The sequence below is a fragment of the Bos javanicus genome, chromosome 15, assembly GCF_032452875.1.
Source record: "Bos javanicus breed banteng chromosome 15, ARS-OSU_banteng_1.0, whole genome shotgun sequence".
In the NCBI taxonomy this organism is placed as follows: domain Eukaryota; kingdom Metazoa; phylum Chordata; class Mammalia; order Artiodactyla; family Bovidae; genus Bos; species Bos javanicus.
In genome coordinates, this window is record NC_083882.1 from 82,876,023 (window position 1) to 82,891,104 (window position 15,082).

Here is a 15,082-nt window from a genome sequence, read left to right on the forward strand (position 1 = left end):
TCAGCAGATGAATGGATAAGAAAGCTGTGGTACATATACACAATGGAGTATTACTCAGCCATTAAAAAGAATACATTTGAATCAGTTCTAATGAGGTGGATGAAACTGGAGCCTATTATACAGACTGAAGTAAGCCAGAAAGAAAAACACCAATACAGTATACTAACGCATATATATGGAATTTAGAAAGATGGTAACAATAACCCTGTATACGAGACAGCAAAAGAGACACTGATGTATAGAACAGTCTTTTGGACTCTGTGGGAGAGGGAGAGGGTGGGATGATTTGGGAGAATGGCATTGAAATATGTATAATATCATATATGAAACAAGTCACCAGTCCAGGTTCAATGCACGATGCTGGATGCTTGGGGCTGGTGCACTGGGAGGACCCAGAGGGATGGTATGGAGAGGGAGAAGGGAAGAGGGTTCAGGATGGGGAACACATGTATACCTGTGGCAGATTCATTTTGATATATGGCAAAACCAATACAATATTGTAAATTTAAATAAAATAAAATTTAAAAAAATAAACTCATAAAATGCACTTAACTATTTCAAATAACTTAGGGATTACCTTTTTTGAAAATAAGGTAAAATCTTATGTGTTCACCAACAAATATTTCATTTCTATTCTCAATTCTACTGCTAATTAGATGAGTTTAGAAGTCTCATTCTCTATCGGCATCCACTGAGATTCAAATGCTTCCAATAAAAATTCACCAGCATTTTCTGAAGTGAATAGGGTTGATGATAATATTTTGTAGCTGTGAAGTCATTGTTCTAAAAGCTGTAGAGTATCAGTCTATTCCGGAAAAAGAAGTCAATCAAATTAAATATTTGGTATCATTGTAGACTGGTTTTTAATTGAGAAAGCCATTTTATTTTTCAACTAGGCTTTGTAGCATGATTTAGTGAGTCTTGGTAAAAGTTATATGTTACTATCATTTAAGTTGATACTGTGGGTTCTTATTATTATTGTTAATCTTAATTAAAATTACTGTTTAAAAAGCCTTTCTTAAAGGTGGCATCACCGACTCAGTGGACATGAATTTGAGCAAACTCCAGGAGATAGTGAAAGACAAGGAAACTTGGCGTGCTGCAGTTCACAGGGTCACAAAGAGTCAGACATGACTTGGCGAATGAACAACAATAACAACAAAGATTTTTTCTTAGAGTAGAAATAAATTTTCCCTAAATACTGTCACTTTCTCTGATATATTTTTTTTTTCATGTTCTAAACAACCAGAAGAAATAAGAAATCATGTAAATGGTTGTTTGAGACACAAGCAAGTTGATCTTGCTAAGCCAGTGTCTTAAGAAATGGTGATTGATCACAAAGTGATCAGTTTCCTATGTTTGCTAAGGACATGAAGAGGAGGAGCTAATGCTGTCAAATTAGAAACACAAAGGAATTTTTCCAATTAGAATACCGACCAGGGATTCTGAAAAAGTAAGAACTAAAAGGGTGCCTAAGCATATCAGAAGCCACTCCCGTTCATTATTTCCAAACATACCATAAATGCTGTGGGGTTGTGGATACTAGGACTGCACAGCTATCCTCGATACCAATAGTAAATAAGAAGGCATTTTAGACAGGACAAGAATAACTGTAGGATCATTGAAAGCTCACGAGTCTTTTGCCTATGTTCTCCTCTAAGAGTTTTATAGTTTCTGGTCTTACATTTAGATCTTTAATCCATTTTGAGTTTATTTTTGTGTATGGTGTTAGAAAGTGTTCTGGTTTCATTCTTTTACAAGTGGTTGACCAATTTTCCCAGCACCACTTGTTAAAGAGATTGTCTTTAATCCATTGTATATTCTTGCCTCCTTTGTCAAAGATAAGGTGTCCATAGGTGTGTGGGTTTATCTCTGGGCTTTCTATTTTGTACAATTGATCTATATTTCTGTCTTTGTGCCAGTACCATACTGGCTTGATGACTGTGGCTTTGTAGTAGAGCCTGAAGTCAGGCAGGTTGATTCCTCCAGTTCTATTCTTCTTTCTCAAGATTGCTTTGGCTATTCAAGGTTTTTTGTATTTCCATACAAATTGTGAAATTATTTGTTCTAGCTCTGTGAAAAATGCCATTGGTAGCTTTATAGGGATTGCATTGAATCTATAGATTGCTTTGAGTAGTATACTCATTTTCACTATATTGATTCTTCCGATCCATGAACATGGTATATTCTCCATCTGTTAGTGTCCTCTTTGATTTCTTTCATCAGTGTTTTATAGTTTTCTATATATAGGTCTTTAGTTTCTTTAGGTAGATATATTCCTAAGTATTTTATTCTTTTCGTTGCAATGGTGAATGGAATTGTTTCCTTAATTTCTCTTTCTATTTTCTCATTATTACTGTATAGGAATGCAAGGGATTCTGTGTGTTGATTTTATATCCTGCAACTTTACTATATTCATTGATTAGCTCTAGTAATTTTCTGGTGGAGTTTTTAGGGTTTTCTATGTAGAGGATCGTGTCCTCCGACATACATCACAGCAGGATCCTCTATGACCCACCTCCCAGAATATTGGAAATAAAAGCAAAAATAAATGGGACCTAATTAAAATTAAAAGCTTTTGCACAACAAAAGAAACTATAATCAAGGTGAAAAGACAGCCTTCAGAATGGGAGAAAATAATAGCAAATGAAGCAACTGACAAACAACTAATCTCAAAAATACATAAGCAACTCCTGCAGCTCAATTCCAGAAAAATAAACAACCCAATCAAAAAATGGGCCAAAGAACTAAATAGACATTTCTCCAAAGAAGACATACAGATGGCTAACAAACACATGAAAAGATGCTCAACATCACTCATTATCAGAGAAATGCAAATCAAAACCACAATGAGGTACCATTTCATGCCAGTCAGAATGGCTGCTATCCAAAAGTCTACAAGCAATAAATGCTGGAGAGAGTGTGGAGAAAAGGGAACCCTCTTACACTGTTAGTGGGAATGCAAACTTGTACAGCCACTATGGAGAACAGTGTGGAGATTCCTTAAAACTCTGGAAATAGAACTGCCATACCACCCAGCAATCCCACTGCTGGGCATACACACCGAGGAAACCAGAACTGAAAGAGACACGTGTACCCCAATGTTCATCACAGCATTGTTTATAATAGCCAGGACGTGGAAGCAACCTAGATGTCCATCAGCAGATGAATGGATAAGAAAGCTGTGGTACATATACACAATGGAGTATTACTCAGCCATTAAAAAGAATACATTTGAATCAGTTCTAATGAAGTGGATGAAACTGGAGCCTATTATACAGAGTGAAGTAAGCCAGAAAGAAAAACACCAATACAGTATGCTGTTGCTGCTGCTGCTAAGTCTCTTCAGTCGTGTCCAACTCTGTGCGCTCCATAGATGGCAGCCCACCAGGCTCCGCCATCCCTGGGATTCTCCAGGCAAGAACACTGGAGTGGGTTGCCATTTCCTTCTCCAATGCATGAAAGTGAAGTCGCTCAGTCGTGTCCGACTCTTAGCGACCCCATGGACTACAGCCCACCAGGCTCCTGCATATTCTCCAGGCAAGAGTACTGGAGTGGGTTGCCATTGCCTTCTCCCCAGTAGAGTATACTAACGCATATATATGGAATTTAGAAAGATGGTAACGACAGCCCTGTATTCGAGGGAGCAAGAGACACAGATATATAGAACAGTTTTTTGGACTCTGTGGGAGAGGGAGGGGGGGATGATTTGGGAGAATGGCATTAAAACATGTCCTTTGACTGCATGGATCACAATAAACTGTGGAAAATTCTGAAAGAGATGGGAATACCAGACCACCTGATCTGCCTCTTGAGAAATTTGTATGCAGGTCAGGAAGCAACAGTTAGAACTGGACATGGAACAACAGAACCTATTGGTCCCAAATAGGAAAAGGAGTACGTCAAGGCTGTATATTGTCACCCTGTTTATTTAACTTATATGCAGAGTACATCATGAGAAACGCTGGATTGGAAGAAACACAAGCTGGAATCAAGATTGCTGGGAGAAATATCAATAACCTCAGATATGCAGATGACACCACCCTTATGGCAGAAAGTGAAGAGGAACTAAAAAGCCTCTTGATGAAAGTGAAAGTGGAGAGTGAAAAAGTTGGCTTAAAGCTCAACATTCAGAAAACGAAGATCATGGCATCTGGTCCCATCACTTCATGGGAAATAGATGGGGAAACAGTGGAAACAGTGTCAGACATTATTTTTTTGGGCTTCAAAATCACTGCAGATGGTGACTGCAGCCATGAAATTAAAAGACGCTTACTCCTTGGAAGGAAAGTTATGACCAACCTAGATAGCATATTCAAAAGCAGAGACATTACTTTGCCAACAAAGGTTCGTCTAGTCAAGGCTATGTTTTTTCCAGTGATCATGTATGGATGTGAGAGTTGGACTGTGAAGAAGGCTGAGCACCGAAGAATTGATGCTTTTGAACTGTGGTGTTGGAGAAGACTCTTGAGAGTCCCTTGGACTGCAAGGAGATCCAACCAGTCCATTGTGAAGGAGATCAGCCCTGGGATTTCTTTGGAAGGAATGATGCTAAAGCTGAAACTCCAGTACTTTGGCCACCTCATGGGAAGAGTTGACTCATTGGAAAAGACTCTGATGCTGGGAGGGGTTGGGGGCAGGAGGAGAAGGGGACGACAGAGGATGAGATGGCTGGATGGCATCACTGACTTGGTGGACATGAGTCTGGGTGAACTCCGGGAGTTGGTGATGGACAGGGAGGCCTGGCGTGCTGCGATTCAGGGGGTCGCAAAGAGTCGGACACGAGTGAGCGACTGAACTGAACTGAACTGAATATCATATAGGAAACAAATTGCCAGTCCAGGTTCAACGCAGGATACAGGAAGCTTGCGGCTGGTGCACTGGGATGACCCAGAGGGATGGTATGGGGAGGGAGGTGGGAGGGGGGTTCAGGATGGAGAACATGTGTACACACGTGGCAGATGCATGTTGATGTATGCCAAAACCAATAAAATATTGTAAAGTAAAAAATAAAAATAATTTTTAAAAAAAGAAAAAGAAAGCTCAAAAGTCTTTTTTTGGTTTACAAGTATATTTCTCGGTGTGGTGATGTAATTTACCTTTTATTAAGTTAAATCGTCACTTACTTTGTGCATCACAGTTCTCAACAATGCACTTACACCTCATTTACTCTCACCCAACCCTCTGGGCCTGTTTCTTTAATACACTTTCAGGAAGACTAGCCGTGGGGAAGCCGATTAACTTGTCCAAGGTCGGGCAGCTAGTGAGTGGCAGTGCTGTGAATTTGGACCAGGTCTTGTGAACTCTAAAATCCTTGCTACTGAGCTACAGTGCTATGGGAATGGAAAATAAACTATCATTTTAATTATATTACAGTGAAAGTGTCAGTCGCTCAGTGCTGTCCAACTCTTTTTAACCCCATGGACTGTAGCCCACCAAGCTCCTCTGTCCATTGAATTCTCCAGACACAAATACTGGAGTGGGTTGCCATTCCCTTCTCCAGGGGATCTTCCCAACCCAGGGATCAAACCCAGGCCTAAGTGAATTAATTATTACTTAATACATGCTGCTTTTTTTTTTTTTTTTTTTGCCATGCCCTGTGGCATGCAGGATCTTAGTTCCCCAGCCAGGGATGAAACTCATGCCCCCTGAGAGAGGCATGGAGTCTTAAACCCTGGACCACCAGGGAAGTCCTCATGCAGCCCTTTTCAAACACTATCCTTTCAAAACATGACATTGGGCATCAGGTAGTAAAAGAAATTACAGCCAACTCTCCATACAACAGCAAGTTCCCAATTCAAGATATTATTCAGTTAGCTGCATAGTCTTGTTTCTGTTAAAATTCTCCATTGAAGGGAAACATTACTTCCTAGTAGAAAGGATCTGAGCTCTGAGCAAGTTTGAAGCAGAGAGAGAAGACAGGCCGATAGTGGAAGACAGCTTTGTAAAGGAGGAAGGCTTACAAACCGGGAGTCGGGGTCACTGAGCACCATTACCCTGTGCCCCACGCTGCCATTGACAATCCTCACCCAGATGTTTGTGAAGAATGGGCGGCCACTGGTGACCATTTATTTCACTGGAGTCTGGGAAATCTGGCAGAGCTCACTGCCCCTTCCTGGTCTGGACACTTTCTAAGCTCTAGATTCCTGGGAAAGGCATTGAACACTTACATTCAACTGTCTTCTAAAGGAACATTCCTATGGGAGGACCTTCCCTCTCTAGACTTCTTTGGCTGTGCAGTCTCCTGGCCAGCCTTGATAAGAGAGGCACTTCCACCGGGAGTTCTCTTAAATGCCGCCTCAGGATCCAAAGTGGAAAGAGGTTGGCTGATTGACCTGTCTGGGTAATTGTTCCCTGGTTCAATGGCAGTGGAGAACACGACAGAGTCCCCTGCTGATTCCACTTTCTCTTCATGGATGATTCAAGTTTAGGAAGCTTTTTTAGACCAATGAATCGATAGACTAGGAATGCATCTTATATCACCTTAATCTAAAACCCTTCTTATGGATTCATTTCTTCAGTCTTTTCTGAATATTGTATTTTCAGAACATTATATGTATATAAATGTCTCACTCAATTTGTTATAATATGTATTTAAGTGATTTATAAACATTATCATAAACACAAGTACTGTATAATATTTCTCTTTACTATTTATTGAAATATAATTGATTTACAATATTATGTTAGTTTCAGTTGTACAACATAATAATTTGCTCTTTTAAACACTGCAAAACGATCACCACTATAAGTCTAGTTACCACCTGTCACCATGCACAGTTATTGCAATGTTAATGCCTACATTCCTTTTGCTGCACATTACATATCATGACACTTATTTTATAGCTGAAAGTTTACACTTCTTAATCTCCCTCACCTATTTTGTTCATCCCCCTGCTATGGAAACCACCAACTTGTTCTCTGTATTATGAGTCATTTTTGTCTTCTTACATTTGTTCTTTTGTTTGTTTGTTTTTTTTAGGTTTTATAAATAAGTGAAATTATATAGTATTTGTCTTCCCCTGACTTATTCCACTAAGTGTAATACCCTCTAGGTCCATTCAGGTTGTCGTGAAAGGAAAGGTTCATCTTTTTTGTGACTGAGTACTATTCCATTACATATATTTGCATATCTATGTCACATTTTTTATCCATTATACTTCAGATATATCTAATATATCCAATGTTTGGGATATATCCAATATATTCAATATACCCTGTATTTTGATGGACTCTTGGGTTGCTTCCATATCTTGGCTAGTGTAAATAATGCTGCCATGAACTTTGAGGTGCATGCAACATTTTGACTTAATCTTTTTGTTTTCTTCATAAAAATGCGCAGAAGTGAAACTGATAGATCTTTTGGTAGATCTGTTTTTAATATTTTGAGGAACCATCATACGTTTTCCATAGTGGATTTCACCAACTTATGTTCTCACCAACAGGGGACGAAGGTTCCTTTTTCTCCACATCCTCGTCAACACTAGATATATGTTGCCTTTTTTATAAAAGCTATTCTGACAGGTGAGCTTACTCAAACTCATGTCCACTGACTCTTGGATTCCATCCAACCATCTCATTCTATGTCATCCCCTTCTCCTCCTGCCTTCAATCTTTCCCAGCATCAGGGTCTTTCCCAGTGAATCAGCACTTTGCATCAGGTGGCCAAAGTATTGGACTTTCAGCTTCAGCTTCAGCTTCAGTCCTTCCAAAGACTATTCAGGACTGATTTCCTCTAGGATTGACTAGAGGATCAAGTTAAGTTGATCAACCAAGGTCAAGTTGGTTGGATCTCCTTGCACTCCAAAGGACCCTCAAGAGTCTTTGACAACACCGCAGTTCAAAAGCCTCAATTCTTCAGCACTCAGCTTTCTTTATGACCCAACTCTCACATCCATACATGACTACCAGAAAAACCATAGCCTTGACTAGATGGACCTTTGTTGGCAAAGTAATGTTTCGGCTTTTTAGTATGCTGTCTAGGTTGGTCAGAGCTTTCCTTCCAAGGAGCAAGGATCTTTTAATTTCATGGCTGCTGTCACCATTTGCCATGATTTTGGAGCCCCCAAAAATAAAGTCAGCCACTGTTTCCCCTTCTACTTGCCATGAAGTGATGGGACTGGATGCCATGATCTTCATTTTTTGAATATTGAATTTTAAGCCAGTTTTTTTTACTCTCCTCTTTCACTTTCAACAAGAGGCTCTTTAATTCTTTGCTTTCTGCCATAAGGGTGGTGTCATCTATGTATCTGAGGTTATTGCTATTTCTCCCGGCAATCTTGATTCTAGCTTGTGCTTCATCCAGCCCAGCATTTCGCATGATGTACTCTGCATATAAGTTAAATAAGCAGGGTGACAGTATACAGCTTTGACTTTCTCCTTTCCCAATTTGGAATCAATCTGTTATTCCATGTCCCGTTCAAACTGTTGCTTCTTGACCTGAATACACATTTCTCAAGATTCAGGTAAAGTGTTCTGGTATTCCCATCTCTTGAAAGATTTTCCAAAGTTTGTTGTGATCTACATAGTCAAAGGCTTTGGCATAATCAATAAAACAGAAGTAGATGTTTTTCTGGAACTCTCTTGCTTTTTCAATGACCCAGTGAATGTTGGAAATTCGATCTCTAGTTTCAATGCCTTTTCTAAATCCAGCTTGAACATATGGAAGTTCATGATTCATGTACTGTTGAAGCCTAGCTTGGAAAATGTTTTGTTTTGTTTTGTTTTTTAATTTATTTTTATTGAAGGATAGTAGTTTTACAGAATTTTGCTGTTTTCTGTCAAACCTCAACATGAATCAGCCATAGGCATACATATATTCCCTCCTTTTTGAAACTCTCTCCCATCTCCCTCTCCATCCCACCCCTGTAAATTGATACAGCCACTATGGAAGATGGTATGGATGTAGCTTAGAGAATTTTGAGCATTACTTTGCTAGTGTGTAAGATCAGTGCAATTGTGCGGTAGTTTGAGCATTCTTTGGCATTGCCTTTCTTTGAGATTGAAATGAAAATTGGTCTTTTCCAGTCCTGTGGCCACTGCTGAGTTTTCCAAATTTGCTGGCATATTGAGTGCAGCACTTTCACAGCATCATCTTCCAGGATTTGAAATAGCTCAACTGGAATTCCATCACCTCCACTAGCTTTGTTCCTAGTGATGCTTACTAAGGCCCACTTGACTTCATACTCCAGGATGTCTGGGTCTAGGTGAGTGATCACACCATCATGGTTATCTGGGTCATGAAGATCTTTTTTGCATAGTTCTGTGTATTCTTGCCACCTCTTCTTAATATGCTTAAAATGCTTCTATTAGATCCATACCATTTCTTTCCTTTACTGAGCCCATCTTTTCATGAAGTGTTCTCTTGGTATCTCTAATTTTCTTGATGAGATCTCTAGTCTTTCCTATTCTATTGTTTTCCTCTATTTCTTTGCATTGGTCAATGAGGAAGTCTTTCTTATGTCTCCTTGCTACTCTTTGGACCTTTGCATTCAAAAGAGTATATCTTTCTTTTTCTCTTTTGCCTTTTGCGTCTCTTCTTTTCTCAGCTATTTGTAAGGCCTCCTCAGACAGCCATTTTGCCTTTTTCCATTTCTTTTCCTTGGAGATGGTCTTGCTCCCTGTCTCCTGTACAACGTCATGAACCTCTGTCCATAGTTCTTCAAGCACTCTGTCTATCAGATCTAATCCCTTGAATCTATTTCTCACTTCCACTCTACAATGATAAGGGATTTGATTTAGGTCATACCTGAATGGTCTAGTAGGTTTCCCTATTTTCTTGATTTTTAAATCTGAATTTTTTGATAAGGAGAAGAGTGGAGAAATAACTCCAGAAAGAATGAAGAGACAGAGCCAAAGTGAAAATAATGCCCAGTTGTGGATGTGACTGGTAATGGAAGTAAAGTCTAATGCTGTAAAGAGCAATAACGCATAGGAACCTGGAATGTTAGGTCCATGAATCAAGGCAAATTGGAAATGGTCAAACAGGAGATGGCAAGAGTGAACATCGACATTTTAGGAGTCAATGAACTAAGATGGACTGGAATGGGTGAATTTAACTCAGATGACCATTATATCTACTACTGTGGGCAGGAATCCCTCAGAAAAAATGGAGTAGCCATCATAGTCAACAATAGAGTCCAAAATGCAGTACTTGGATGCAATCTCAAAAATGACAGAATGATCTCTGTTCGTTTCCAAGGCAAACCATTCAATATCATGGCAATCCAAGTCTATGCCCCAACGAGTAACGACGAAGAAGCTGGAGTTGAACGGTTCTATGAAGATCTATGAGACCTTCTAGAACGAATACCCAAAAAAGGTGTTCTTTTCATCATAGCGGATTGGAATGCAAAAGTAGGAAGTCAGACCCCTCGAGTAACAGGCAAGTTTGGCCTTGGAGTACAAAATGAAGCAGGGCAAAGGCTAATAGAGTTTTGCCAAGAGAACGCACTGCTCATAGCAAACACCCTCTCCAATGACACAAGAGAAGACTCTACACGTGGACATCCCCAGAAATCAGATTGATTATATTTTTTGCAGCCAAAGATGGAGAAGCTCTATACACTCAACAAAAACAAGATCAGGAGCTGACTGTGGCTCAGATCATGAACTCCTTGAACGTTACAGGCAGGATTCAAAAATGTCACATCCTTTACATGTACTATTAATTTTGCATTTTTATCACATCGCATTGAAATTAGTTATTTTTACATCCTGTCCCCTACTAGAGAGTGAAATTCCTAGGGAAGTTGTTGCTGTTTAGTCACTCAGTCACGTCCAACTCTTTGTGACTGCACACCAGGCTTCATGAGATTCTCCATGAGATTCTCCAGGCAAGAATACTGGAGTGAATTGCCATTTCCTTCTCCAGGGAATCTTCCCAACCCAGGGATCGAAGCCGGGTCTCCTGCACTGGCAGGTGGATTCTTCTCCACTGAGGCCCCGGGGAAGCCCCATTGTGATTACTCATTGTCTCTCATCACTTAGCCCGTGAGTAAGCGTCCACTAAATGCTGGCTAAATGGAAGAATATGTGAATACCTGTTGGGCCTGCTGATTGAAGACTTATTCTAAGCTCATTTCTTGGTTCAGAATAGAACAGGACATTGTCACAGTCTTTTAGCCAGGTCTTGCTTCAAGATTTTTTTTTCTTCTCATTTTATTTTTATTTTCAAGAGTTTTGTTAAAGTATAGCTCACATGTCATAAATCCATCCATTTTAAGTGTGCGATAATTTTAGTAGACTGAAATCATCCCCACAATCCACTTTTAGAACATTTCCATCACTCAAGAAAAGCTCCCTTATGCACACTGGTGGCTCACTTGCATTCCCACTGTAATTTTGGACGGTGTGCTGCAGTCTCTAAGCGTCAGTCCTTCGTCTATTATTTGGGATGATATGTGTCCTTGATCCCCCACAGAGAGACACAAGAGTCACAGCTGGGAGAACAAAGGAGAGTAACACATGCTTATGGAGTTCAGGGTTTTGTATTTTCCCCCCAAGTACCTGTGGTGACAGAGACAGCACCAGGGAAAACCTGAAACACCAGGCGCTGCTACAGACTGTGTACGGAGTCTTTAATTCTGCAGTTTTAGAGTGGAGCACATGCATTCTTCTTAATGGTTGCCTCTACCATTGTTTCCCATGACAATCAAGTCCCTTAGGCTCATTCTGGCTCCTAAGTTTATCAGTACCGGTACTCATCCTTACAACAGCCATGCCTATTTCAAATAAATAATTTATCTTCCTTCCAAGGATAAAGCTATTCACCTGCAATCTCATCAGGGTGTGGCTCCATCAGTAACTCACTTTCTGCTGTTTACTTTCCACAGCTACCTGTCAAGTCTTGCTTCTCTCTGTTTATGAATATATCCACGTCACAGACTTCCTTTTTTACCTTTATCCATTCATTCTGGGTGGGACAGTCCTCTCTCCCAATGGTGAGATCAGACAGAATGATCTAAATAAGAGAGCACCTTTATTACTGCAGTCACAAGGCATGCACGTTCATGGAATGAGCCTTCGTGTTCCTGCTTTGCATGGTCTGGAGGCTTTTCTTCACTCAACTATGTATCAGAGGTTATTTTCATCAACTCCAAATATAAATCTCTCCAGTGAATTTACAAGAGATAGTCAGAAGATGCTCTTGGCAACTTTTGAATGGCTAAAAGGAATCTGAACGTCCTGTCTAAGCACAGTAGAGCAGCCAGCGGGTAGATAGTAAGCAAGACTTTAGGGGCTTGTTTTTCTAGCTCCACTCTACCCTTCTCAGGCACTTCTCTGCCCTTGATTCTTTTCAACTTAATTTAAAATAAATACAAGGGAAGCTAGAAGAACACGGAACAGTGCAATTTTAAAAAAGCACAAAATCCTGGCACCCAGAAGCAGCTGCTAATAATACCACTGACTCTCTAGGGGAGCTCAAAAATGATCTCCCATTATCCATTCCCTAAAGCTCTGTGGCAACTCTGCACCTCATTCACCAAGGAGAGGAGCTGGTCAGCGCTGCTGAGCTGGACCAAGTGCTTGTGAAGGCTCTCTCTGGGGAGTGCATGCCCAAGGTGCTAGGCTAAGCATAGAGTGTAAGGGTCTGAAACTCATACATTTCATTTATTGAAATATAGTTGATTTACAATGTTGTGTTAATTACTGCTGTACAGCAAAGCGATTCTGTTATACATGCTATGCTATGCTATGCTAAGCCGCTTCAGTCGTGTCTGACTCTGTGCGACCCCATAGACGGCAGCCCACCAGGCTCTGCCATCCCTGGGATTCTCCAGGCAAGAACACTGGAGTGGGTTGCCATTTCCTTCTCCAGTGCATGAAAGAGAAAAGTGAAAGTGAAGTCGCTCAGTCGTGTCTGACTTTTAGCGACCCCATGGACTGCAGCCTACCAGGCTCCTCTGTCCATGGGATTTTCCAGGCAAGAGTACTTGAGTGGGGTGCCATTGCCTTCTCCATCTGTTATACATACGTATACATTTTTGAATATTCATTATGGTTTCTCATAGGATTTTGAATTTAGTTCTCTATTCTAAAGTGAGCTCCCAGGTGATGCTAGTGGTAGAGAACCCACCTGCCAATGCAGGTAGACCTGAGATGTGGGTTCCATCTCTGGATCGAGAAGATCTCCTGGAGGAGGGCACAACAACCCACTCCAGTATTCTTGCCTGGAGAATCCTATGGGTGGAGGAGCCTGGCAGGCTGCAGTCCATAGTGTTACAGACAGTCAGACACAGCTGAAGCAGCTTAGCATGCATGCCTTGTGACCCCATGGACTGCAGCACTCCAGGCCTCCCTGTCCTTCACCATCTCACGGAGCTTGCTCAAACTCATGTCCATTGAGTCGGTGATGCCATCCAACCATCTCATCCTATGTCGTCCCCTTCTCCTCCTGCCTTCAATCTTTTCCAGCATCAGGGTCTTTGCCAATGAGTCAGTTCTTCACATCAGGTGGCCAGAGTATTGGAGCTTCAACTTCAGCCTCAGTCCTTCCAATGGATATTCAGGACTGATCTCCTTTAGGATGGACTGGTTGGATCTCCTTGAAGTCCAGGGGACTCTCAAGAGTCTTCTCCAACACCACAGTTCAGAAACATCAGTTCTTTGGCTCTCAGTCTTCTTTATGGTCCGACTCTCACATCCATACATGACTACTGGAAAAACCATAGCTTTGACTAGATGGACCTTTGTTGGCAAAGTAATGTCTCTTCTTTTTAATATTATGTGTAGGTTGGTCATAGCTTTTCTTCCAAGGAGTAGTCTTTAAATTCCATGGCTATAGTCACTGTCTGCAGTGATTTTGGAGTCCAAGAAAATAAAGTCTGTCACTATTTCCATTGCTTACCCATCTCTTTGCCATGAAGTGATGGGACCGAATGCCATGATCTTCATTTTTTGAATGTTGGGTTTTAAGCCAGCTTTTTCACTATCCTTTTTCACTTTCACCAAGAGGCTCTTTAGTTCTGTTTCATAGGCTCATCTGTGTCATATTTTAGATTCCACATATAAATGATATCATAAGATATTATTTCTGACTTACTTTGCTTAGTATGATAATCTCTGGTTGCATGCATGTTTCTGCAAGTGGCATTGTTCTGTTCTTTTTATGGCAGAGTACTATTCCATGGTGTATCTGCACCAGGTCTTCTTCATCTGGTCATCTGTTGATGGGCATTAGGTTGTTTCCATGTCGTGGCTATTGTGTATAGGGCTGCTATGCACATAGGAGTCCATGTATCTCTTTTAATTATAATTTTGTCTGGATATATGCCCAGGAGGGGGATTTCTGGATCATGTGGTAATTCTATTTTTAGTTTTCTGAGGAAATTCCATACTCTTTCCACAGTGGCTGCACAAACTTACACTCCCATCAACAATACAGGAGGGGGTCCCTTGTATCCACATCCTTCTCAGCATTTGTTATTTGTAGACTTTTTAATGATGGCCATTCTGACTGGTGGTACCTCACTGTAGTTTCAATTTGCCTTTCTCTCCGTTTTCAGTAAAGAATCCACCTGCAATGCAGGAGACCCGGTTCAATCCTTGGATCAGGAAGATCCCCTGGAGAAGAAAGTACTGGAACTTCAGCTTCAGCAGCAGTCCTTCCAGTGGACATTCAGTATGGATTTCCTTTAAGCAATCCTGATTTGATGTCCTTGCAGTCCACCAAGGGACTCTCAAGAGTCTTCTTTACCACCACAGTTCAAAAGCATCAGTTCTTCAGTGTTGAGCTTTCTTTAAGCCCCAACTCTCAAATCAGTACATGATTACTGGAAAAACCATAGCTTTGACTATACAGACCTTTGTTGGCAAAATGATGTCTCTGCTTTTTAATATACTGTCTAGGTTTGTCATAGCTTTCCTTCCAAGGAGCAAGCATCTTTTACTTTCCCCTAGTACAAATTTACAAAAACTATCCTGGTTTCTAAGATCATCAAGACAAAAATTTTCATCTCATGTAGTTATAAAAACAGGGACAGAGTACTGCTAAGGAGTTCATCTGATTATTCAGCCTCTGTCGTGACTGATTAATCTCAGAACCTTTATCATTCTTGAGAAATTCCTAAAGAGGGATTCT